General features: G+C 40.1%; 1 pseudogene; it reads right to left on the bottom strand.

Moving 5' to 3' along the window:
* Nucleotides 1-2,020: 2,020 nt before the first annotated feature.
* Nucleotides 2,021-27,911, bottom strand: part of LOC114505998 — a 70,377-nt pseudogene continuing 44,486 nt past the window's right edge.

The raw sequence follows: 27,911 nt of genomic DNA, 5'->3' as shown, positions 1-27,911 counted from the left end.
TCTGCCGGATCTGGGTGTTATTTTGATAGTAAATTATTGTTGTAAATGATTGGTTTTCTAATCTTGGTTGTAGGAGGAAGTACGGTGCATCCACCTATTCCTCCATCTTGCCGGAAGTCTATTTTTTACTTTTCCTAAGACTCTCTGTTTGACCAAGGGTTATAGAAAAGTATATTGCTTAATTTCCAAGTGTTTAAAGATTTTTTTTTCTGTTATTGATTTCTAGTCTTATTTCATTATAATCAGAGAAAACTTTGTATCACTTGCTTTCTTTCCATATTTTTCCTTTTTTTATTTCTTTAAAATATTTTTATTTTGAAATAATTATAGATTGCCATGCAGTTGTAAGAAATGGTACAGAAAGATCCATATACCTATTGTGGGTTGAATTGCATCCTTTTCAAATTCATATGTGGAAGTCCTAACCCCCAATACCTCGGACTGGGAGATTTGGAGATAGGGTCTTTGCAGAAGTAATCAAAGTTAAACTAAAACCATTAAAGTGGTTCTTAATCCAGTCTGACTGGTGTCCTTATAAAATAGGGATATTTTGCCCTGGCTGGTGTGGCTCAGTGGACTGAGTGCTGACCCGAGAACCAAAGGGTCACCTGTTCAATTCCCAGTCGGGGCACATGCCTGGGTTGTGGGCCAGGTCCCCAATAGGGGGCACATGAGAGGCAACCACACATTGATGTTCCCTTCTTTCACCCTTCCTCCCCCTCTCTCTAAAATTAAATAAATAAAATCTTTTAAAAAACAGGGAAATTTGGACACAGAGACACACAGGGAAATACTGCAAAGACACAAAGAGAAGATAACCCTCAATAAGAGAGAGAGAGACCTGGAACAGATTCTCCCTCACAGTCCTCAGAAGGAACCAACCCTGTCAACAACTTGATTTTGGACTTCTAGCCTCCAGAATTAGGACAAAATTAATTTCCATTGTTTAGGCTACCCATCTGTAGTTCTTTGTTATGGCAGCCTAGCACACTACTAACTTAACTCAGTTCCACTCAATGGTAACATCTTGAAATCTTGCATAACCATAGCATAATCACAACAGAAAAGTTGACATCGATGTAGCCCATATACCTTATTCAGATTCCATTAGTTTTACATGCACTCAATTTTGTTTTTGTGTGTTCGTATTCAGTGCTGTGAAATTTTATCATATGTAGATTCATGTGGCCGCCACAACAATCAAGATACAAAACTGCTCTATCACAAAAATCCTGTGCTGTTCTTTTATAGCCACAGCCACCTCCCCACTTCCCTCTCCCTGATCCCTGCCTACTACTGATCTGTCCCCATCTCTATAATCTCATCATTTCAATATCGATATATAAACAGCCTCATTCACACAGCATAATTCCCCTGAAACCTATCCAAATTGTTGTGTATATCAGCAGTTAATTTGTTTTATTTACTGAACAGTAGTTCAAGGTATATATGTACTATAGTTTGCTTAACCATTCATTAGTTGAAGGACATGTGGGTTGTTTCAGTTTTGAGCTATTATGAATAATGCTTCTATAACCATTTACGTACAGTTTTTTTTGTGGACACAAGTTTCCATTTTTTCTTGGGTATATGATATATACTTTTAGTTTCAATTTTCTTACACCTTTTGTTTTAAGTGAGTTTTTAAAAAAATTTTTATCCTCACCTGAGGACATTTTTTCATTGTTTTCACAGAGAAAAGAAGTGGGTGGGGGAGCAGAGAGAGAGAGAGAGATACATTGAAGAGAGAGAAACATCGTTTGGTTTCCTTCTTGTAACCACCCAGACCAGGGATGGAACCCGTAACCTGGGAATATGCCCTGACTAGGAATCAAATCTGCAACCCTTTGGTCTATGGTATGATTCTCCAACCAACTGAGCCACGCTGGCCAGGGCCTGAGTTTTTATAAAACACCACATAATCTAGTCATTTAAAGAATCCATTCTGCCAATCTCTTCCTTTCTTTTCTCTCTCTTTCTTTTTTGATGTCTGTTCTTCATTTATTAATCTTAGAAAATCTCATGCTTGACTGCATTCAGACTGAGAGGTAGAAGCTTTCAGAGAGGACAGCCTGTGTCTCTTGGCTACGTGCTCCTGGTGTTTTTCTTTGGCCTCCATCCTTCCCTTAGCCAAAAGTCGAGCATATTCTGTGACCTCTTCCTTATTTTTCTCGGCACATTGCTTGTTTAGAGCAATACACCAACATTTGTGTTGCTGGACACGTGGAGTAACAAGATGCTGAATCTTGGGTGCTTTGATCCTAGGTTTCTTGCCTTTGTTTAGGTGCTTTCTCAGAGTGTATCGGTGGACATCATCTTCTTTACAGAGATTGAAAAGTTCTTGGATTCTGTTAACTCTTTTGGGCCCCAGGTGACAAGGTGCAGTAGTATCAGTGAGACCAGGAATATCTTCCTGTTTTTAACAATGACCAAGTTGAGAACACTGAGATTAGCATCCACAGTGCCACCCCAAACAGATTTGCGCTTTCTCCAGTCCTCCTTGGGCTATAACAGGAGTGCCTCTTACTCAGTAGCAGGAGGACATGGCCATGGATCAAGACACGATACTTCATGGGGAAAGCTTGTTTGCCATTCCTATCACTGATTCAAACCACATAATGCTTCCATTCTTCACCTAGAGCACAAGAAGCAACTTCTGGGGCCATACACTTCTCATAAAAGGCATAAAGTTTGCGTTCATTGTCCACCACAATGAGGCCTTGGCAGCCAGTGGCTGGGAAAGATGCTCAGCTTCATCCTGAAGCAGCTGACTGCCCCCAAGAAGCCACGATAAGAGGCCTGCCAATCTCTTTCAATTGATTTTAGACTATTTGCATTTAATGTAATTGTTTATGTTTGAATTTAAGCCTACAGTTTTTATTTTGTTTGTTCCCTCTGTTTTTTTTTTGTTTGTTTCCCACCTCATGCTATTTTGGCGGTTATATGAATCTTTTTAGTATTCTATTTTATTTATTGTATGTGTATTGTGTGTGTATATTTTATTACATCTCTTTGCATAATATTTTTGCTTTAGGAATTACAGAATACATGCTTACCTTTTCACGATATTTTACCACTTTGAGAAGAATGTAGAAACCTTATCACCATACAGGGACTTTGCATTCCCTGCTTCATTTTGTAGCAGGGAATGCAAACATTGTATGCATTATGTATTACATTTACAAACATTGTATCAAACAGTGTCACACTTATTGTTTCCAACCCGTAAAGCAGGGTTTAAAGAATTTGAGAGAATGAAGTCTATTATATTGACCCATACAGTCACCATTCCTGTTACTCCTACTTCATTCCTGGTATTCCATATTTCCGTCTGGTATAATTGCTATCTGTTTGAAAAATGTACTATTAGAGCAGGTCTGCTGACAACAAATTCTACTCTCTTTGTTCTAAGAAGATTTTTATTTCATCTGCATTCCTGAAGCATATTTTTGCTGGGTATAGAATTCTGGGGTGACAGTTCTTTTCTTTCAGTATTTTTAAAATGCTCTTCTGCTTCCATCTGGCTTCTATGATTTCTGATGAGATGTCTGCAGTTATTTGGGTAATTGTTCTCTGTAATTAACATGTCACTTTTCTCTGGTTGCTTGTGAGATTTCATTATCAGTTTAATTCTCAGTAGTTTGATTATAATATTTTGGGGCATGGATTTTTTTTTTATTTTTTATTTTTTGGTTTGTCCTATTTATGATTTGATGAGCTTTTCAAATCTGTAGGTTTTGTGTGTTTTGTCAAATTTTGGAAGTTTTTAGTCTTTCTTTCTTTCTTTATGTCTGTCTGTCTTTCTTCACACTGCACTTTTCCTCTACTTCTGGAACTCTGATAACATAAATGTTAGGCTTTTGGTATTGTTTTACAGGTTCTTGATGCTTGTCCATTTTTGCCCCCAATCTTTATTCTTTCTGTCGCTGAGATTGGAGAATTTCTATTGATCTGTCTTCACAGTCACTGACTCTTCCTCCTGTCACCTCCATTCTGCCATTGAGCCTATCAGTGAGTTTTAAAATTACAGTTATTATATTTTTTAAGTCTAATATTTCCAGTTGATTTTTCTTTATTTTCTTTGTTCCTTTCTTTCTTTTATATTTATTTATTTTTGCTGGGACTGTCTATGTTCCCTTCATTTAAAGAAAGTTTGTCCTTACTTGTTGTATCGCTTTTATAGTGGCTGCTTTAAAGTCTTTGTCAGGTGATTCCCACATCTGTATCCTCTTAGCATGTAAGTTGAGATTTTCCTGGTTTTCCTATGATGAACAAATTTGTATTGCATTGTAGATATTTTGAATAATGTGAGTCTCTGGGTATCTCTTAAATCCTGTGGAAAATGTTGATCTTTTTCACTTTGGTAAGCAACTGACCCAGTTGGCTGCAAGCTACAAGTTTCAACCAACTTTTTGTGGGTTGTGGGGTGGCTCAGTTTCACTTCCAAGTCTTTGCAGTGTTCTCCTGCTCTGTCAGCATGTGTGCCACCTGGTGGCCAGAGTAGGGTATGGGTGGTGGTCTATCTCCGTTTATAGTTCCATCTCAAAGCTTTTGGTGTATTGTTCAGGGTCAAATTTATGTATGCACAGCTTAGGGTGAGCCCAGGGATTTCTAAACAACATTACCAGGTCACTTGCCCAAATTCTTTCCTCTTTATAATGTCCCTAGTACTTCCTGGTTCCTGGGATCCCCTTTTCCATCCTCTAGCCAGAAGAATTACAAAAAAAAAAAAAAAAAAAAGATAATGGGGTTTCTCTCATTCTCTTTGAGCATTAGGAGACCTGTTTTCTGTTTCTTGAGCTAGAAGTAGAGGGTTTCCCTTGGAACCCACTTGCAGTTTCGGACTACTTCATGTCTAGACTGTGCACCACTGAAGTTAACAATATGGTAAATGCACCATTGGTTCAGAGGTACTTTGAACTCTGGTCTTCCTTCCCAATCCATCTGCTACTATTTACTTTACAGAGTCCTCAAATTGCTGCTCCATACATTCTGCCCAGGTTTATAGCTGCATTCAGTGGGAGGGACAGGGTGGGGCTGAGTTTTGAATCACATAGTAAATTTGACCAATAGCCTATTAATGAACACATTTGATCAATAGCCTATTAATGATTTCTTGCCTGTAAATCTTGGTTCTGAGAATTCTATTATCAGTCTTCTCTTATCTCTTATATCTTCTCAGTTTGGCTTTTCATTATAATCACCTGGAAGGATTAAATAAAATATCCCAGTGTCTAGGCTACACCCCTAGACAAATTAACCAAGAATCTCTGGAAGTAGGACCCAAGAAAAAGCATCTATTCTTTTTGTTTTGTTTTTATATTTCACACCCTAACCCCATTCCTCAACCTTCCAAACATGTTCTTCTTATGCCTTATTTTATTTAATACTGTCACCAAGTCAGACATGTCAAAGTTGGCTTGAACTCAGCTCCCAGGCCCTTCACATGTAGGCTACTCTCCACCCTGTTAATGCTAACTCAGAAATGTCTTCCTATGTGGCCCCATCTCCATTCCTGTTTGTCAAGCCTGTCTTGCATCTGGATTACTGCATAGCCATGCCACTGGTCTCTCTCTTTTTGGCAATAGTTCTCACATCTGCCAGAGGCTTTTCTTAAAAGAAGAATCTCATTGTGTTATACCTCTTGTAAAATGTCCATGGGACCTCCTTGCCCACAGGATAGAATCTAAACTCCTGAGCAAGGGACATGAGGCCTGCCTCACCTGGCCCCACTTCTCCTAACTTCTCTCCCATCTCCTGTGCTCCTCTGCTCCTCACATCCCGAAGGCCCACAGATGAGTCCTGAAATACTCCAGGCCCAGTTATGCCTTCTCCCTCTTGCTCCTACTGGTATATTCGCCCTACCGGGATGCCTAACCACCACCTTCCAGCCTCTACACCCCACTGAATGCTAACTACTTGTCAGTGCTTCCAAGCTGATGTCATTGCTGATCCTCTGTTTCTCCAGCTTTGACTGTGTCTAAGTGTATAAAAGTGGTCACAAACTCCACTGAAATTGTCTGTTTGCATGACTGTTGTCCCCACTAGACTGGGAACACCTTGAAAGTGGGATCATATTAATACTTGTCTTTCCATGGAAGGGCCCAGAGCCTGACTCAGAGCAGACCTGTGCTGGACTTCCAAATGTATGCATATGTAGCAGCTGGTGGCCAAGTTGGCAGTTCTGTGAGATTAAAGAAGTGAAAGAGGATAAAATGTAGCTATTTAGAAAATGCAAGAATGTTTACAAAATGAAATGAGATCACCAAAATTTTTTAGCTAAAAGAGAGTAGCCATTTCTTATTCAGGTGAAGATATTGATTCTATTTTGAAAACCATGCTAGATGTTTTCTTATCTGAAGGAAAAGGAGATATCAGGGTAATGTAATAAGTTTATAATATTATATTATAAGTATATGTTGCAAAACAGGTATAAACTAAAACTATAGGCTGCTGTGGTAATGCCCCTGATCTAAGAGGCAGCATCGCCTTGTCAAACTTGAATTCAATTCCCAGCTCGCTGTTTGCTGGGTGAACTTGGGCTAGCTAATTAACCTCTCTGGGTCTCAATTTTCTGTATAATGGACACAATATTTCCTACCTCATAGGATTGTTTTCAGAATGGAATGAGTTAACCCATTTCTGGCATGTAGTTAGTGACCCAATAAATAGTAAGTATTATTTTTGTTTTTCTGGCGACTCAGGATATGAGTCCACAGAAGTAGATGGAAAGAGGTATGTGTATATTTCATTTGGTTCTTTACTGTCTGCAGCTCCTTAGAGAGAAAGCTTCTGGATTCCCAAGTACTGAAATCCCAGGGTGGGCTGGCAGACCGGTGTTCCTCCTCTGGCTTCGGCCATGGTGCTCTCTCTAGTTGGCTGACTTCATTTGGAGAGCCACAAAAATGACCAAAAACCAGCACGATGCCTTTATGCAGGCAGGGACTTTATTTCTCATCTAAGTGTCCTTGACACCTGAAATAATAAAGCAATATTTTAACATGCTATACCTGGATAAGCCCTTTTTGCCAAGGACCTTCTAAAAATATACCATTGGGAAATAACAAAAAGATCTCCTGCTGATTTTAAAGGTCTCTGCAAGTGTTACCATTTAAATTTGTGTCAACGGTGAGGGTCATGGAGGTGGAGAATGGTATGGGGATAAGTGGAGAAGGACAGAGACTTGACTTGGGTTGGTGAACACACAATAACAGTTTACAGATGGTGTGTTGTAGAATTGTAGAAAAGCACCTGAAACCTGTATACTTTTGTTAACCAGTGTCACTTGAATAAATTCAATAAAAAGGAAAAAAAAGAAAGACTTTTTAAAAGTGTCGTTGAACATAGAAAATATTATTTCTGCATTTTAATTCTGCCCCTAGTTTTGTGGCTTTCTTTCTGAATACACCAGACTCATGAACTTTCAATATAAGAATGAGAAAGAGAGCCCACATGTAGGATGGGGCTCTCTCTGTTCTTCAAATGAATGGTGTTCTGAGAAAGCCCCTGGTGTGTCATAGTTCTGTGTGGTGCTAAATACATGGAAGAAGTGTCCTGTTGGTTGCTTCATGGGATTCACCACTCTGTCACAGTGTTTCATCTGGAAAAGTTCTTGTATCCTTCAGTAGCAGCTGGGTACACAGGGGGAGGTACGATGCATTAGAACGCCTTTTATTTGGTTATGGGTTACTCTTGTCTAGAACCTTAAGTATATCAAGAGTTTAAGCTGTATTTTGGGGACCTCCTCTCCCTTCCCCACCACACACAAACAAAACAAAAATAAATAAATAGATTTATGTCAACAGAAATAGCCAGACCTTGAGTTGGCCTATTGAAAGTATATCAAACATTCAACTACCAAGATCACTGGCTTACCTATTTAGTACATAGCAATAATGATATTATTAATGTTGTTCTTCTACTACTTTTTTGTTAATAGATCTCTATTGTTTGCCATGTGTAGTAATTATGTTCTCTGATAACTGAAAAATACTGAGTATCTCAATAAAATAATCAAAACAAAACCATCAATGTCCCTAAAGCTGATCTCACTGTGTCTGTCCATAATTTCTCCTCTTATTGGGCAAGTAAAAATGAACCTCATCTTGCCAGCATCAAGTGTAGAAAACATCTCAGTTTCAATAGGAGGAGGAAGGATGGAAGGAAAGACAGAAAATCAACATTGACTGAGACCCTACCATGTGCATTTTCTCTATCTTCTCATTTATATTTCAAGAAAATTCCGCAAGAAAAGTCTTGTTATTCTCATTCTTATAGGTGAGTATACTGAGGCTCAGATTAAACAACTTGTCCAGGTTCACTCGTCCACCAAGAGGCAAAGCTGAGCTTTGCATCTAAATCAGCCCACTCCGAAACCCACTTTCAGTCCAGCTCCCAGGCAGCAGTAGGTTCCATCTGAAGCAACGGCTGTTTAATCTTCACCTACTTCTCATTAACTCCTCTCCAACATATTCTCCTCCCCCTTTCCTCATCTACATGCTCCCCCTCTGTGACTTTCAACTGGACTTTCAACTGCTTGGTGATTCTCCAACTCCCAGAAAGCAATATGTCTATAGGAATTAATGCAGGACAGACTTGAGAATACATTCAACCCATTTGCAAACTCCACTGTAATCAGCATCTAAGTGTGTGCACAAGGAGGGGCAAAGAAAGGGAGGCACCCATCTATATTTCAAATTAGCAAGTCAGTCGTGAGTTACAACTCCATGCCAGCAACGTCTTTAGATAGTCAGACACATGGATAATCAAGGCATAGATTAACTCACTCTGCTTGATAATTTAAACCTCTCAGCTTATAGGGCCAATTCATGTGGTGAAACATTCCTACGGCATATGGTAACCTTTAGTAGAAAAGTTGCAGTGAGAAGTGTGGGATCCCTATCAAACATGCAAAGAACATGTGGTTGATATTAGAGCGTGCACTTACCCATCAGGTCCATGAAACGGGCTGGTTTTCTCTCCTTTCCCAAGAACAGCTAAGACAGGCTTCTCCGCATTTAAAACAACAACAACAAAACCTCGACTGTATCTATTTGTTAGAATTTTCATGTTGAATTAAATCAAATGGTAGCAACATGTCTACTGGGAATAAGGAGGCCAGATTCTCATCCCTGCCAAATGGTCTTGGGTCAGCTGTAGTGTCCCTCCTCAAAGATGTAAACTAGATAGTTCCCGAAGGGTCACCACCAGCTCTGAAAAGCAGTAATTCTAATCATTAGGAGCAGAAAAATCTCCCCAGGCTGGGTGTTTGAATTCCAGGGCTCTCCCCCAACCTTAGCTACTGACGCTGACCTCCCTGAGGAGTCAGAGGCCACCAGGCAGAGCCGCTGACTTCTCCACCCCACAGCTCACCTCTTCACATTCCCTCTCCCACTCTACTTAGAAGTCCCTGACCAAAGCTGGCCTGTGCTCTAGAACAGGGCTCCTTATGTCACCCAGGGATCTTGTAAAAAAATGCAGATTCTGGTTCCACTGGTGTGGTGTCAGGCCTGGAGTTCTGCATTTCTAACAAGCCCACAGGTGGTGATGGGTGCTGGTCCATGGACCGCACTCAGGGTAATGTGTTAATAAGTCCTAGGGCTGCCATAGCAAAATGAGCTGCTTAGACAACAGAAATGTATTTTCTCACAGTTCTGGATGCTGGAAGCCCAAGATCAAGATCTCAGCAGGGTTTGGTTTCTGGTGAGAACACTTCCCTTGGCTTCTAGATGGCTGTCTACTCACAGTGTCCTCACATGGCCTTTTCTCTGTGTACACCCATCCCTAGTGTCTCTTCTGCTTCTTTTAAGGACACCAATCCTATCGAATCAGGGAGCCAACCACATAATCTCATTTAACTGTAATTACTTCTTTAAGGCCCTGTTTCCAAATATAGTCACACTGGGGGGCTTAGGGCTTCAACATATACATTTTGGGGGGAATACAACTGAATCTAAAACAAATAGCAAAGGTCTAGAACATCTCTGGCCATAGAAATATGAATGTCACATATATAATTAAAAAATTCCTAAGTGACCACATTTAAAAAAAAACTAAAAAATAAATAGGCAAAATTAATTTCAATAATCCGTTTAACCCAATATACTTAAAATATTATCATTTCATCATATAATCTAGATGAAAACTATTGAGTTTTTTAAAAATAGAAATCTTTTATGTATTTTTAAAAGATTTTATTAATTTATTGTTCAAGAGGGGAAGGGAGGGAGAAAGGGAGAGAAACATCAATGGGAGGTTGCCTCTCGAGCTCCCCCAACTGGGGACCTGGCCCACAACCCAGGCATGTGCCACCTGGGAATCGAGCCTGTGGCCCTTCAGGTCTCAGGCTGGCACTCAATCCACTGAGCCACACCAGCCAAGACAGATTATTGAGTTTTAAATACTAAATCTTTGGCCTTGGCTGGAGTGGCTCAGTGGATTAAATGCCAGTTTGCAAACCGAAAGGTCGCTGATTGATTCCCAGTCAGGGTCTCTGTCATAGGCCAGGTCCCTTGTTGGGGGTGTACAAGGGGCAACTGATTGATGTCTTTCTCACCCATTAGTATTTCTCTCCCTCTCTTGCCCTCTCCCTAAAAAATAAATAAATATAATCTTTTAAAAAATTGCTGCATTTAAATAAATAAATAAATACTTAATCTTTTTAAAAAGATTTTATTTATTTATTTCTAGAGAGGGAAGGGAGGGAGAAAGAGAGAGAGAGAGAGAGAGAGAGAGAGAGAGAGAAACATCAATGTGTGGTTGCTGGGGGTCATGGCCTGCAACCCAGGCATGTGCCCTGACTGGGAATCAAACCTGTGACACTTTGGTTTGCAGCCCACGCTCAATCCACTGAGCTATGCCAGCAGGGCTTTAAATAGTTAATATTTTAAATCCAGTGTGTATTTCACCTCCATTAAAACTAGTCACATGTTCGGCACATGATAGTCACATGTGGTTGGTGGCTGTGGTACTGGACAGTATAGTTCCATAGTTAATCTTTCTACCTCATGAGGTACCTGCGATGGGCCCTAGAGGAGGCATACATGCCTGAGGTAGATTCTAAGAAAGAATGTATATATTTTTAATTTTATTAAATGTATTGGGGTGGCATTAGTTAATAAGATTATGTAAGTTTCAAGGATGAAATTCTCTAATATGTCATCTGTATATTACATTGTGTGTTCACCACCCAAAGTCAATTCTCCTTCTGTCACCATGTATTTGACCCCCTTTTAAAACAGTATTTGGCAATTACAGCAGACCCACTTTCACCAACTTCACATATTGGTCATGGGTTTATCCCTATTTCTCCCTGACTTCTAAGCTTTCCACTTAGAAAATGGTTCAAATTTTCTAAGTTTTCCACCTGAAAAATGTAGTAATTAAGTTTATGTGTCAATTTGTTTAGGTTATGATGCCCAATTGTTTTGTTAAACACCAGCCTAGATGTTGCTGTGAAACTATTCTTTAGATGTGACTGATACTCAGATCAGTAGACTTTGAGTAAAGCAGATTGTCCTTCATAATGTGAGTGCACCTCATCCAATCAGTTGAAGGCTTGAAGAGAAAAGGCTGAGGTCCCAGAAAAAGAGAGAATCCTGACTACAGACTGCCTAGACTCAAGACTGCAACATCAGCTCTTGCTGGCATTTTCAGCCTGCCTGCTGACCCTGCAGACTTGCCAACCTCCAACATCACATGAGCCAATTCCTGAAAATAAATCTCTCCACATATATACAGTTGACCCTTAAACAACACAGGTTTGAACTGAGTGAATCCACATGTACATAGATTTTTTAAAAATATATTTTATTGATTATGCTATTACAGTTGTACCATTTTTTTTCTCCCCTTTATTCCCCTCTGCGCTGCACCATCCCCTACCTCCCAACAGCATTCCTCCACCTTAGTTCATGTCCATGGGTCATACATATAAGTTCTTTGGCTTCTCCATTTTCCATACTCTTCTTCACCTCTCTGTCTATTCTGTACCTACCATTGTGCTTTTTATTCCCTGGTTTGCAGCCCGCGCTCAATCCACTGAGCTATGCCAGCAGGGCTTTAAATAGTTAATATTTTAAATCCAGTGTGTATTTCACCTCCATTAAAACTAGTCACATGTTCAGCACATGATAGCCACATGTGGTTGGTGGCTGTGGTACTGGACAGTATAGTTCCATAGTTAATCTTTCTACCTCATGAGGTACCTGCGATGGGCCCTAGAGGAGGGCCCTGTACCTTTATTCCCTGTACCTTTCCCCCCATTCTCACTCCTCCCCCTCCCCCTCCCCACTGATAACCCTCCATGTGATCTCCATTTTTATGATTCTGTTCCTATTCTAGTTGTTTGCTTAGTTAATTTTTGTTTTTGCTTTAGGTTCAGTTGTTGATAGTTGTGAGTTTGTTGTCAGTTTACTGTTCATATTTTTGATCATCTTCTTTTTCTTAGATAAGTTTCTTTAATATTTCATATAGTAAGGGCTTGGCGATGATGAACTTCTTTAACTTGTCTTATCTGGGAAGCACTTTATCTGCCCTTCCATTCTGAATAATAGCTTTGCTGGATAGAGCAATTTGGGATGTAGGTCCTTGCCTTTCATGACTTGGAATACTTCTTTCTAGCCCCTTCTTGCCTGTAAGTTCTCTTTTGAGAAATCCGCTGACAGTCTTATGGGCATTCCTTTGTAGGTAACTGTCTCCTTTTCTCTTGCTGCTTTTTTTTTAACTATTTTTTTTAAGATTTATTTATTTATTTTTAGAGAGGGAAGGGAGAGAGAGAGAGAGAGAGGGAGAGAGAAACATCAATGTGGGGTTGCTGGGGGTTCTGGCCTGCAACCCAGGAATGTACCCTGGCTGGGAATTGAACCTGGGACACTTTGGTTCCCAGCCCGTGTTCAATCCACTGAGCTACGCCAGCCAGGGCTCTCTTGCTGCTTTTAAGATTCTCTCCTTCTCTTTAATCTTAGGTAATGTAATTATGATGTGCCTTGGTGTGTGCTTCCTTGGGTCCAACTTCTTTGGGACTCTCTGAGCTTCCTGGACTTCCTGGAAGTCTATTTCTTTTGCTAGATTAGGGAAGTTCTCCATTATTTTTTCAAATAAGTTTTCAACTTCTTGCTCTTGTTCTTCTTCTGGCACCCCTATGATTCAGTTGTTGGAATGTTTAAAGTTGTTCTGGAGGTTCCTAAGTCTCTCCTCATTTTTTCTGAATTCTTGTTTCTTCATTCTGTTCTGGTTGAATGTTTATTTCTTCCTTTTGTTCCAAATTTTTGATTTGAGTCCCAGTTTCCTTCCAGTCACTGTTGATTCCCTGTATATTTTTCTTTATTTCACTTTGCATAGCCTTCACTTCTTCCTCTATTTTGTGGCCATACTCAATCATTTCTATGAGCATCCTGATTACCAGGATTTTGAACTTTACATCTCATAGGTTGGCTAGCTCTTCATTTCTTAGTTCTATTTCTAGAGATTTGATCTGTTCTTTCATTTTTTTTTGGTCTGGGCACACCTGTTACATAATAAGGGTCGGAGCCTTAGATACTCACCAGGGCAGGGCAACCCAACTTGATGCCTTGTAGTGTTGTCTGTGGGGAAAGAGTCAGAGAGGGAATAATGCCACTTGATCAGTTCTTGGCAGGCTTTCAGTCACTTCTCCCACTACCCACAAGCAAATTGGGCCCTTCAGGTGCTTATTCCTGGGTGGGTAGGTTTGTGTACATTCTAGGACCCTGTGGGTCTCTCCAAGGAACTCTCCTGTGGGGCTGGGAGTTTCTCCTGCTGCTGCAACCCCTACAGGTGTTTTCAGTTAGAGGTTTTGAGTCTTTATTTCCCCACACTGGAACCCTGGGTTGAGTGGTCCATCCTGCTCCCCAGTTGTTCCTCTTGGTTTGTCTGCACACATTTCTGTTTCCCAATGATACCAATGCTGGATGCCAATGAAGTGGATGACACTTCGAGTAGCAAGAGCAACTTCTTTGAATTCTCAGAGCATTTAGGAGTGGGATCAAATCTTCTCAGAACTTTCTAAAATTTAAGGAGTCCATAGTTAGTCCATAGTTGCTCAAGAGCAAAGGGCAAACATTATCTGTAAAAGGCTAGATAGTAACTATTTTAGGCTTATAGGTCATATGGTCTTGGCTGCAGCTACTCTGCCCTGTCATTGTAGCATGAAAGCAACCACAGAAAATAAATAAGTACTGAGCATGGCTGTGTTCCAATAAAACTTTATTTACAAAAACAAGATGTGTGCTGGATTTGGTCCATAGGCCAATGTTTGCCAACTGCTTGTGTGTAGAATCACGACAGTGAAGGTCATTGGGGGTAGGATTCTCATTCTTCTTGGCAGCTTCAGGACCATGTACATAAAAGCCATTGACTAGATGCTTGATGAAAAAATGAATGTATTGAATGAATTCATTAAGATTTGGCTGTGTATACTCTGAAAAATGCAGATTTGCTGTTACCAGGTAACTATCTTTTATTGTTTTTTTTTAATATTTATTAATTTGTTTTTTTAGAGGTGGGGGAAGAAGAAAGAGAGGGAGAGAAACATTAATGTGAGAGATAAACATTGATTGGTTGCCTTTCGTACAAGCTCCAACCAGGGACCAAAGTAGCAATGTAGGCATGTACCCTGACTAGGAATCAAACCAGCAACTTTTCATTTTGTGGGATGATGCCCAACTGACCAAGCCACACTGGTCAGAGCTCTTTCACTGTTTTTTGAGTTTCTGTTCCAGGTAGTCAAACAAAAATGTATCATAATTTTTATATAAGTGAACTTTCTGGCTTGTCATCTTCTGGTGCCCTTTTTCTTAGGCCAGTGATGTGAAAGTATAGAATTAATAAGATAATTCACTAGTTCAGTGTATGACATGGAAATATGTAATGGAAACACTATGGCCAAAAAATGGCAAAAAAACGCTGGCTGGTGTGGCTCAGTGGATTGAGCGCAGACCTGTGAATCAAACGGTCACTGGTTTGATTCCCAGGTAGGTCACATACCTGGGTTGCAGGCCAGGCCCCCAGTGGGGAGTACATGAGAGGCAACCACACATTGATGTTTCTCTCTCTCCCTCCTTTCCTTCCCTTCTCTCTAAAAATAAATAAATAAAATATTAAAAAAAGAAAAAAACACATTTAAAAAAATGGCAAAATAATAGTACAAGTACAGCTAATGCATGAAACTAATTCTTAAATTTGTGAAATATTTTACAATATAAATATATAATGTAGCCCTGGCTGATGTGGCTCAGTGGACTGAGTGCCAGCCTGCAAGCTGAAGAGTCGTCAGTTCAATTCCCAGTCATGGCACATGCCTGGGTTGTGGGCCAGGTCCCCAGCTGGGGACAAGTGAGAGGCAACTGACTGATGTATCTCTGGCACATTGGTGTTTCTTTCTCTCCTTTTCTCCCTCCCTTTCTCTCTCTCTAAAAGTAAATAAATAAAATCTTAAAAAAATAAAATATGTAATGTAATATGTATGGCAAAAAAATGAATATGACTACCAATGAAAGAGGTTTTGATATGTTAAAAATGATTCAAAGAAGATGTATTACACTTGTTTCATTCCAAACATAATGTAACTTCAGTTTCCAAAATGGAATTTGAAAGTCTGTAGAATCCCACATGCCAAGGATCACTAAGAAGCTGTAAAAATTGCCGTTTGGAATGGGATTTGAAAGCCCCATATGTTGGCATTATTGAATAATGGTAAAATTATGAGGTGATTGTGGCAGGTTGCTCAACAGTTTTATCACCTGTCAGCTTGTTGGAGATCAGCTGTTGTGGTCCTATCCTCACTGCATTGTCCTTGTACCACTAAGCAATCAGGAGGCCTGGGGAGGGCAGGGGGAGAAGTCAGTGTAGAGCATGGCTCTTAATGCCATCCTTTTGGACTATGGGTTCTCGTTACCATAGTCAGTTACAGTGGGCCATATGCCACCCTCAGGACTGTGGTTTTACTAAAAGAACATCAAATGTAGTATTTTTGCTTAGTTAAATTGAAACATTATTTCCAAAGAGCACAGCAAGTTTGTTCTCTATGACTACATCCCTATTTGCATATACACCCCACATGAAATTGGCTCCCTCCCTACCCAAATACTCCATTTCCACATATGGGATGATGACTGTTGATGATGGAAAAGATCTATTAGTTAATGATTATAAAGTACTTGGCTAATCAAAATGAGAGCTAAATAACCCTTTGATAAGGCTGGGCCACGGCAAGAACTGATAACCTGGGCCCCTCTGGCCCTGTGGGAGGTCAAGCCTTGACAGGCACCCATGTGATAGGTGCTGCCTGTGTCGCCAGCAGTCCATATTTATTGGATGTGACCCAGGTGCTGAGCACGATGAGAATTGTGCAGAACCCAGAAAATGCAGTCCCTGGCTCCTATCTTAAAACTGATCTCATCATAATGGGGTGACCTAGCCTGCTGATCAGTTTTTACTAGCTTTTCAGATAGGCAGAAGGTAGTTTGTGCATTGGAAGAAAACATAATTTTAAATGTTTAAAAAACTTGGGGTGGGGGAGTCGTGGGGGAAAATGGAGACAACTGTACTTGAATAACAACAAAAAGAAAATGTGGGGGGAAAAGCAGCAATGATAAAGACTGTGGTTGCAAGTGGAAAAAAAACAGGCAAACTACTTACCAGACAGCTACTTGTACAACCACATTCATAGCAGCGTGATGCACAGTAACCAAAAGGTGGAAACAGAATTTCACTTTGGGATGATGAAAATTTCTGGAGATGGATCATGGTGATAGTTGTGACAATATACTTTATTCCACTGAGCTGTAAACTTAAAAATGGTTAAAATGGTAAATTATATGTTTGCATATTTTACCATAATAAAAATGTGTATGCACATATACCACTACTCAAAGGATTTTCTTTTATGATTCCCATTTAAAGTTAGGAAAACCAAAGACTTCATTGTCAATTCTAGCATCACCTTCCCTTTGCCTCTCAGTGGCTCCTGTCTCTCCTGGGCTGTCTGTGACCCAGAGCACAGAAACTAAGGGCAGGTCATCCTGACCTCACCTTGCCTGCGGCCAGAGAAAGCAAGCTGATGTCAGGTGTTGGCAAAATGGGGAGGAATGAGAATGAGAATGTGTGGGACTTGGATGGGGAGAAAGACCTATACAGCCATAAAGAAGAAATTAATTGATAACTAAAGAAAGATGACAGCTGGTAGACACCACTGTGCAGGAGGTCTTGGGAAGGGCAGGAAGTGAGTGAGGGCTGTCCTGGGGAGGTTTTGTGCAGCTCTGGGAAGCACAGACGAGTTGCAACCTCAGAATGGGGCAAGGGGTGATTTGTGGTGCTAAAATGGTTTGGTCTAGAGCAGAGCTGGAAGTGGCCATTCCTGGGAGCAGTGTGCTCCATGCTTCGCATTTATTTATCTCCTTTTAAATTTCAATTTACTGAGCCTGCGGTTTCCTATGTATGAAGTGGAAAATTTGTGTCTGTGTATGTTCTTCTTTCTTCACTACTCAGAAACCTCTGGAAATTTGTTTCCTAATGGCATGAGAACAGAGCTAAAGTTATTGTTTGATTGCCAAATTACTTGGGTAGAAATCTGGACTTGCTGTTCTGTTTTCAGCGGAAGCAGCACCAAACATTTAGGTGCTGAGGGCTCCTGGCAGGGTGCTGTGGAAAGTGCAGGGAAGCACCTGGCACAGGGCACTGGGAATTTGCTGCTGCTGCTATAGGTGGCCAGGCAGGAGAGGGGAAGAATTTGACATGGCTGGTCTAACCTTCCAGCCTCCCAACACACCCCCAGCCCAAGTTACCTCCCAGTGTCTCTGGCTGCTTAGGATTTCATGCTCACACTTTTGTTGGACTCTATCAAAGCCAACCTCTTATGATTCTGTGTCCCTCCGGCCCCATCTCCTGGCAGGTGAAGATGAGTTGCATTTAAAAATGTTTCCCTGGAATTTTCATTTCAGGCACCAAGACTTACTTAGACCACAAACAACAGGAGAGAAAAGTATGCACAAGACACAAGCAGGCACTCCACAGAAAAGAAAACCCCTGTGGCCATTTTCCAAATAAAGAGATATCCAGTGATCTCAGTGGTCAGTGAAATGCAAAAGAAACTCACACTTTACATCCTTTTGATTGGCGAAAATAAAACAGTCTGGCAATACCAAATGTTGCAAGCAATGCAGAGCTAAAGAAAGTATCTCTAAGATGTGGCTATTGGAATTATAAGTTGGGACAACCACTTTGAAAAGTTGACTGACATTATTTCCTCATGGGGAACATTTACAAACTTTATGACTGAGCAATTCCACTCCATGGTATATTCCAAAGAGCGATGCTTGCATCATGATGTTGATGATGATGATGATACAATAAAGGCATGCCCAAGTATAATCAAACAGTCCTGTTCACAATAGCAAAAACCTGAAAACACCAGGAGAGTGGATGAATAAATATTAATAAACAAATAAATACAGCAGTTAAATATATGAGCTATAATATGATCTATAAATTAAACTATACTGATAATATATAACTATAAACTACAAACTAAACCAACAAAACGAAACTATAGCAATGTGAGTGATTCTTAGTGTATATGGTGTAGAAATAAGTTCTAAAAGATTACAATCAGCATAATATTCTTTATACAATTAAAAATAACTAAAATAAAAGTATCTTTTAATATACATACAGAGTCAATACAACTATTTGTAAAGGAGAATGAGAGCATGGTGAACAGGGTTCCAGGTGGATGAGAAGGGGGCCAGGAATGGCTCAGATGGTTAAATGAGGGTTATTGTCCATTGGTTTTTGTTTTGGGTGGTGGGGTTGAGGGTGTTTATTACATTGTTAAAAATAACCAGATAACAGTAGGTACATGAGCTGATGAAGAGAGAGTGTTATGAACCAGAGTTATTATACTTCATACATAACCTGATACTGTGCCCCTGAGGTCCCTGACTCCCACTTCTAAGGAAACCGAGAAACCTAATGTAGAGGTCAGCAGTACAGGGGCCCCCTCCACTAGGCGGTTTCTGCTTCCCATGGGAGTGTCTTGCTTACACTAAAGCCTCTCCTGTTGTCTGAGGATATCTGCAGATTTCATTCATCGAGATCAGCTTTTTTTTTATCCCTGACTGCCGTGGCTTAGTGGTTTGAATATTGTCCTGCAAACTGAAAGGTCGCTGGTTTGATTCCTGGTCAGGGCACAGGCCTGGGCTATGGACCTCAGAAGCAAGTGTTGGATGTTTCTCTCCTTCACATTCTTCCTCCCTTCCTTTCTCCCTAAAAATAAATAAATCAAATCTATTTTTTTAAAAAAAACAGATCAGTTTCATTTTGCTTCACACATCCTTACTTTTATTAACATGCAAATAGTGTAACCCAGGAGTAGCAGCGTATGATTTATGAGGCTTGAATGTGTTTTTAGAAAAATCTCAATTATCTTTCCCTGTCTTTCTCTGTAGATTTATCTCATTGCTTGTCACACAGCTGTAGATTTATCTGCACCATAATTTACTTAACTTTATTCTTTTATTATAGACATTTAGATTGTTTCTAGTTTTTGCTTTCAGAGAAAGATGCTCAGTAAATAAAAACACTGAAGTGTTTAAGTTAGTCTTAAACACTTGGGTGAGTATGCTGGAAGAGAGAATTTCTAGAATTGCTGAGTCAAAAATACATACAGATGGTCTCCAACTTAAATGATGGTTCAACTTATGGTTTTTCAACTTTACAATGGTGCGAAGGTGATATGCATTCAGTAGAAACTGTACTTTGCATTTTGATCTTTTCCCAGCTAGTGATAAGTGTGTTAAGATACTCTTGGGCGATGCTGGGCAGCGGCAGTGAGCCACAGCTCCCAGTCAGCCACGTGATCACCAGGGCAAACAATCACCCAGCACCAATGCTAGCCGGTAGTACACTGTGTTGCCAGTGTTTTTTGGATACTATATTCAATAAATCACACTAGATATTCAACACTTTATTATAAAATAGGCTTTGTATTAGATGATTTTTTTCCCAACTGAGGGCTAACGTAAGTGTTCTGAGCACATTTAAAGTAGGCAAGGCTAAGCCATGATGTTCAGTAGGTTAGGTGATTTAAATGCATTTTCATCTTATGATGTTTTCAGCTGATGATGGTTTTATCAGGACATATCCCCATCTTAAGTTGAGGAGCATCTGTGTGTGCATTTTAGTAGTCACTGCCAAATTGCCTTCAAAATAGTTATATCTGTTTTCAGAGGCACTGAAAGTGTGTCATAGTGGGTGTGATTAACTACATTAGGACACCACATCTTCATGGCTTCCTTCATTTGCCCTGAGCTAGCCTGGTGGGAGGAATGGTTCTATGACCAGGGCCCCTGGGTAATGCTCACCTTCTCACAGTTAACCTCTCCTCTCTGTCTTGGTTGATAAGCAGAGGCTACGTGTTTCCCTTTGGCACCACTAGAGGCACTGTCTCCCCTGTGGCTTCCTGCTGCCTCAGAGCCGTCAGTGCCTTAATGCTGGGAAAGGGTGTGAGCACTTCTCCTCACTGCCTCAGGGGGATGCTCTTAGGATTTGTGAAAATCCCTGTGTGGCATGAAAGGTGCAAACATACACAAGTCTACACTTAAAGGTACAACTCCATCAATAATGGCACACAAAATAGAATGTCACAATGTCAATAAAAGCATTGTTGTTCACTCAGAAACTTGACAGCTCTTCTTTGGGATTCAGACTTTCCAGGGTTTGGTTTAAAGTCTTTCCACTTGAAGCTCACATTCATTTGTTTGGCTGTGTTTACAGTATAACCAAAAAAAAAAAAAAAAAAAGGAGAAGAAAAAAAGAAGAAGAAGAAGAAGAAAAAGAAGAAGAAGAAGGAGGAGGAGGAGGAGGTGAAGAAGAAGGAGAAAGGGATATTTCTTTTGTTCCACCTTCTGCCAGTTTCATCAAGGTCCATATATTACACTTACCATGGAGTTATGTTTCTCTTAGCATAATATTTTATTAAGATTTGGGGGCAAATAGCCTCAGTGTTGTCTAACCACTGTCCAGTGGCCTCACCTGACTGACTCCGCCTGGACTTTGGGGAAGTCCTAACTCCTCTTGGACCCCATTTTCAAGCACAGAGACTGTGGGTTTGAAAGCAGGGTTGGTACAGACCCACTGCCCCTCTGTCTCTGGAGACAACAGCTTGGGGCAGTTGATTCTTTGCTCTAGTTTTGGTCTTTCAAAACAGTAAATAAAAAATAGGACAGTATTTTTTTCCTATTGGTAAATGAAATAATAATACTCAGAGTCAGCAATTAGTTATGTAAACCACTTTGCACCACACCACCCTTGGCAAGGTTGGCACACAGGCCACTGAGCTATGTAGTAGCTTCTCAGAGCCATTGGTGGATGTGCTGTGGCCCACAACTCTCTTCCCGATGAGTCCAATTTATGCCCTGTCACACCAGGAGCCACAATCAGGCTGTCTGAGAGGGCCAATTACAAATCAGGGCCAGGGTTTAAAAACCACTTTTCTAAGCCTAGAGGCTGGAGATGGAGGAGGTATGGGATAAGAGGCTTGTGGAAAGAGATTTAAATTATGTCCACTGATGACCTATACCCTCAGTTTTTCTAGCTGTAAAACAGTGTCTAGAATTGATCTGGTCTCAGGTAAGATGAGGGTTTTAATTTAGAAGGTGCTATTGCATGAGGACTTTGAGGAGCATGGAAAAGCAGTATGTTCTTTGCATATATATATATATATATATATATATATATATATTAGATAGCGGGGAAGAGAGGGAGAGAAACATTAATGTGTGGTTGCTTCTCACACAGCCTCTACTGGGGACCTGGCCTGCAGCCCAGGCATGTGCCCTGACTGTGAATTGAACCAGCAACCCTTTGGTTTGCAGGTTGGCGCTCAATCCACTGAGACACACCAGCCAGGGCTGTTCTTTGGATATTAAATATCACCCTTATGAGCATCAAAGCTCAAGATGATGCTAGAATAACCCGAAAGAGCAACAATAATTTAGAATAACACTTAGGATAGGAGCTTTATAATATAATTAATTTTTACATTTAATACTGTAAGTATATAACAACATCATTCCATTATACATTAGAGTTTAAAGGTTCTAGGTTACCATATATAAGTTATGAGGACCTACACTAAAGACTAAAATGCTTACTATACCCCTGGTACTGGAAGAGCTTCATATATGTAATTTCACTTAATCCACAAAATAAGCCATTAATAAAATTTATCCATTTGACATGTCATGCACAGAATAAAGGTCCATAAATATAAGTACAGGCATAATAATAGTAACAATTAAAGTAAATTATATTTATTTAGTATTTATTACATTTAGGGAGATTAACTAAGGACCTTTACACATATTATTTCATTTATTCCTCCTAATCCCATGAGGCAGATATTATTATCTCTGTGTTCTAGATGAGAAAACTAAGAGAAAAGTTACATAACATGCCTAAAGCTACTTTTGAAATCCTGGGGATGGGATTTGAAACATATTAACATAGAGAATAAAGCAAAAAAACTTCGCAGTTAAAGGGCAGAAAGTCTAATTCTTCTTTTTAAGTAAAAGGAAGTAACCTTGTTTTGATTTCCACTGTATTCCTAAATACATAAGGCAAAAACACTATGCAACTGAACACTGTATGCTCAAGGGAGCTACTCTGCATCTTCAGGTGACTTATTGTAAAGCAAATCATATTTTGCCACAGGAACAATGTTGTAGTGAAAGGCCTTGCTCTTGGCTGAGAATTTCACATCAAATAAGTCAAACTGATGACCAGTAATATGGTAGAAGAGAAAACCAAACAGTAAAATTATACTCCAAAGTCAAAGGATTTTTAAATTCAAAGGGGACTCAGGGAGTATAAAGAGCTTTTTTTTTTTTTTTTTTTAGATTTTATTTATTTACTTTTAGAGAGAGGGGAAGGGAGGGAGAAAGAGAGGGAGAGAAATATTAGTGTGTGAGAGATACACTGATTGGTTGCCTCGGGAATTGAACTGGTGACCTTCAGTTTGCCGGCCAGTTTGTAATCCACTGAGCCATACCAACCAGGGCTATATGTAGCTTTAAAAATGTTTTTAAAGCAGAGGAACCCTATTTTGAGCAAAGTCTTAACAGGCCCATATATAAAATAGCTTAATAAGGAGCCAGGCCATTTGTACAAGATGGGAAACTTTATAGATATAAAATATAAAATAATTTATAAAATAATAGAAAATTCTAAATTATATTTATAAAATATAATTTTATTATAATAAAACTATAATATAAAATTATATTAGTACATGTATTTGTTATGTGTATAATACATACATATTATATATATATATATATATATATATATATATATATATATATATATGTATATACTTGTTATGCCTTGAGTACCTCTCAGGGAAACCAAGAAAATGGTGGCAGAATGGTCTGGATTGAGAAATCCTGACCTGTCACTCTATTCCTTTATTTTGTTTGAATTTTTAGACAAAAAACATACATAAACATATCAAATGGAGCTGTTTTGCTCTCTTCTTTCTTGCTCCCTTCGCTACCTGTCTAGCTCCACATCACACACTCCAGCCCTGGGGACGGCCAGCGCGCCGCACCGAACCCTCCAAAGCTTCCTCCTCCCTGCCGCTTACCGGCTGTGCGCTGTAGGCACAGTAACCTTACCAGGCCTTCATCGTCTCCTCCAAAAAATAAAGATACAAAACTCATATGTTGTTGGGAAGGTTAAAGAGGTTCTGTCTACAACAATAGAAGTAGAAGGGGACCCATACATGTAATTTCAGTTTCTTTAGTAGCCACTTTAAAAAACAAGAGGAATGGGTGAAATTTATTTTAATAATGTCTCATTTAAACCACTGTGCCCAACATATTATCATTTCAACATGTAATCAAAATAAGAGTGATGACCGAGATATGTTATTCTTTTCTTCATACTAGATTGCTGAAATCCTCTGTGAATTTTACTCTTGTGGCTCATCTCAATTCAGACCAACTTCATTCTAAAGGCTCAATGGCCCCAGGGGCTGGGGGAAGCCACACAGGTCTACACCAGGCTAGGCGTACTGCCTGGATTTTATGACATGCTTCATAAATGCTAATTATCATTAATTTTGTACCTTCACACATATGCTACACTTCTCACTTCATTGTTGAACTGTTGCTTGTACCTTAAAATCCAACCAGGACATGTCCTGTCCTAATCCCCTCCACTGTTGCTCCCCCAGAGTCCATCTCCATTGCGGATATTTTGTTTGTCTATATTCATAGCTTCTTAACAGTATTGACATAAGAAACATCTAGGTCTGTAGAGAATGTTTTTAAGAGTTTATCTGAGCCAAAACTAATGACATAGGCCACGGTGCAATATCTCAAATGTTCAGAGGGATACCAGTTTTGCTGTTTCTTCCATGCATTTGAAATTAAACAGGGAATGGAAAGATTACATGAAGGTGGGAGAAGGCCAGAAGGTAATTGGGTCATAGGATAGTTAAGATTATGTGCTCTTTTGAGGGTGGTCAGGCTTTAGAAGGAGGGGCCTGAGAGAGGGTATTTCAAAGGTGTGTTAACCTAGAGCAATGTGTGGGGTTTGCCTAAGGCAAAGATAAGTTATATGTCTGGGGAGTCACTACCCACCAGGACCTGCCCAGCTAAGAATTTGTGATCAGATCATTCTATGAGGTTACTTTCCATAGAAATTTTTTCTTTTTTTGTCTACAAGAGAAATAATACCCTTGTTTTTCTTTATAACCTTGGGGTGTAACTCAATGTTAGGCACAGGAGAGGGACTGAATAAATGTTCTTTGAATGAATAAAGAGATGGAGGAATTGTAGGTACACTCCTCCTCCTTGACAGTAGGGTGGTTATGGCTTGCTCGTTTCTTTTCCTTCTGTTATTGAATTTTTAAATACTGGTTGGCAGACCCAGCTCCCTTTTCCTTTTCAAACTGCATCTCAAGGTCATTTCCCTAAGCAGGGCCTTGTTGCAGAAAAGTCATGCGTGATAAGAAAAGCAAATGTCTTAATTAAACAGTGGGCCCCGAAAGAAATCATGAGATGTAAGCAGGATCACCCCAATACACACATGCCTTTCATGAACTTTGTTACTTATATTATAAGCCTTTGTGAAATTGAAAGAGATATTGTTCAACCTGCATTTCTTTTAGGGATTTGAGCCCATGAGTAAGAAGGTTTGTGAAATGAGTCAGATGATGAGAATGCCGAGGAGAGCAGGGAGATATTTTACTGTGAGCATTCTCTCGGGGAGCAGGCCTTTCTGCTGGGGTAGTTACGGGTTGTGGGGGGCACACTTCACCAGGCAGCCCTGAGGGGTGTGGTTGAAGGAGCAGTGTTGCTGTGTCCTGGGCTCACATTCCCTTTGTCAAGGCTCTGGGCCCAGTTCTGACATTGCTCCTTTTCCACTTGGTTTCTAACCCCTGAGAGTGGAGTTGGATGATGGGATAGAAGGAATACTGAGGCATCTTTCTCCGGGCTCATTTTTCACCTTTTGTCAAAGCTGTGTCAAGTTTGGCCAGCGTTGTTCTTAGCGCATCCCTGTCTCCAGTAACTTTAAGGAACTGTGGAGTTTCTGTGTTTGATGTGTCTTAACTTTAACACAAAGCACACCAGGGCTGGTTAATGATCATGAACTGTCATGGCAGCCACTCTGCAAAGGTGACAGTGATGGATTAGCTTGCAGCTTGGAGGGGCAGCTGGGTGCGGAGACAGAAGGTTTATTTAAGCCATGGCTGATAATAGGGGGGCCTTCTCAGTCACTGACCAGCAGGACTTTAATAGGATGAAAGGGCAGAACAGCCTTCTTTCTACACTGCCCTCTGAAGAGACAGTTCTCACTCTCCTCATCTGGGCTACCAAATAAAAGCATTCCTTGAAGATTCAGATCTATTTGAAATCTTCTGCAAGGAGGGGGGAATGCCCATTTCTGTAATCAACCTTGTCATCTTTCTTGGTTTGGACTCATTTATCGAAATGCCCATGTTTGTCTTACTTAGCCATTGGAAAACAGCATCCTTAAAGAAACTGTAGGGATGTGGCTGAGTATGAATGAATTCAATCATTTGAATTGATTTAATCCCTTTGGGATTATGACTGAAATGTGAGCAGAAGTACAGACTTCTACATGGCAGTTGAGGTCCCTTAAGTGATTGTGTCTGGGAAAATAAAATCTATTAAAAAAATAGTTTAGTAAAATGTTTACATTCATCATTGTTTTTGGATTTCTTGAGCATCATTCTATCCAGTGCCCAGACTGGCAACAACATCTATATTTTTCTTTTGGTGAATATCAAAGTATCACCATCCTGTGTAAACTCTGCCTTGTAGTCCTGTCAGACAAGCCACAATGTGATGGGCTTGGGTTAGAAGACCAGCCTTCCCCTTTGCCTTAAGTTGTGGTTGTGCTCCTTATGTTTCATTAAAATGTGCTCTAGGGCAATGGCCTGACCACAGACCCCTCCTTTGGGGATTTCAAATTCAGATCACCCAAGATGTTTAATTTCTAAGGGAGAGATGCGCTGGAAGGGTCCACTGATAATTCTGTAGTGTGAAGACTAATGCGTGATAGAGACGGTTAGTTGGCTCCCCGATTGCTAAATTCAGCAGCCCATGGCCCCTAATTGTTGCTGGACAGCATAAACATCAAGTTTTGGTAAATAAACTCAGGCTATCATGCAACTGTCCCACAGGCACTTAAGCTGTGACTGACAGCTCACTTGGGAGGACTTGGAGTCTAGAGCCACAGCTTTTGGGTGCAGAGGCTCCAAGGTTCCAAGATAAACAAATCTGTCGGTGAGAGTGACCAGAGTGTTAGGTCAGTCCAAAGGTCACTTATAGGTCATCCCGCTGGGAGCTTAAGTCTCTGCTTTGTGTTTATCCTGGGAAGGAGGGGCTGGGCACAGAGGGGTGGGTCTCTACTGGGAAAACCTTCCTGGCCTGCTCATCAGAGCCTTTGGAAGTGAATCTGCACCCATCCCGTTCTGGGTAATCCAGTAAGGGGTATGGGTGCAGGCTTATGTTTTTTATTGGCATAATAAACAAATTTGTTTGGAAATACAGGTTATAGGGTGTGAGGGTCTGGTTCCTCTGGGCTATAGAATCAATCAAGGGATTTTCAGAACCCAGAGTGATTTAATAGATTATTATTATGAAATTATGGCACTCAGAAAAGGCTATTGAAGGAGTGGGACACTTTTCCTATCCTATCCCTTTTTTTGACCTTACCAATGATTTTCTCAGTTTTATATTCCTTATCAGCTATGGGCTTTTTTTTGGGAGAATGATCCTAAACTTTCTTTTATTTTACACATGGCTCTTTAAGACTGATAGAGAGGTGAAAGGAGGGGTGTGTGTTATGGACCTCTTTAGCGGATATTTAGAGAAGTAAAGACCTTCACCTGTCTGTGTGTCTTTCTGTTTAGCCACCTTCCAAATCTCTCTCATTAGGAGGACAGTGTGGTTCAGGAAGACATGATACTAAACAATGGACATTTAGAGCTGAGGTGTTTTTGTTTCAAGACTGCTGATGAAAAAGACTTTATTCAAGATTCAATTACTCGCTCTGAAAAACAGTCTTATGTAATAGAAAGTCTAAAGGGACTAGTTTCTTCAGGTAAACAAGAAGCTAGAACTACTCACAAATAAGCTCCTGGGGATATCAGTAGACCCCTTTTTAAGCAAACTTGATTTGCAAAAATATATAGTACATTACAGATGTGATCAAAGATTCATGTAAAAATACATTTATAGATACATAAAAAGAAATATAAGATATGATTAAAAGAATTGAAATTTGCCTTGGCCAGTGTGGCTTAGTTGGTTGGAGTGTCAACATGTAGCCAAAAGGTTGAGGGTTCGATTCACAGTCAGGGG

This window comes from Phyllostomus discolor, chromosome 9, assembly GCF_004126475.2.
Source record: "Phyllostomus discolor isolate MPI-MPIP mPhyDis1 chromosome 9, mPhyDis1.pri.v3, whole genome shotgun sequence".
NCBI lineage: Eukaryota > Metazoa > Chordata > Mammalia > Chiroptera > Phyllostomidae > Phyllostomus > Phyllostomus discolor.
The sequence above is the reverse complement of the archived record's forward strand: the minus strand, read 5'-3'. Positions and strand labels throughout refer to the sequence as shown.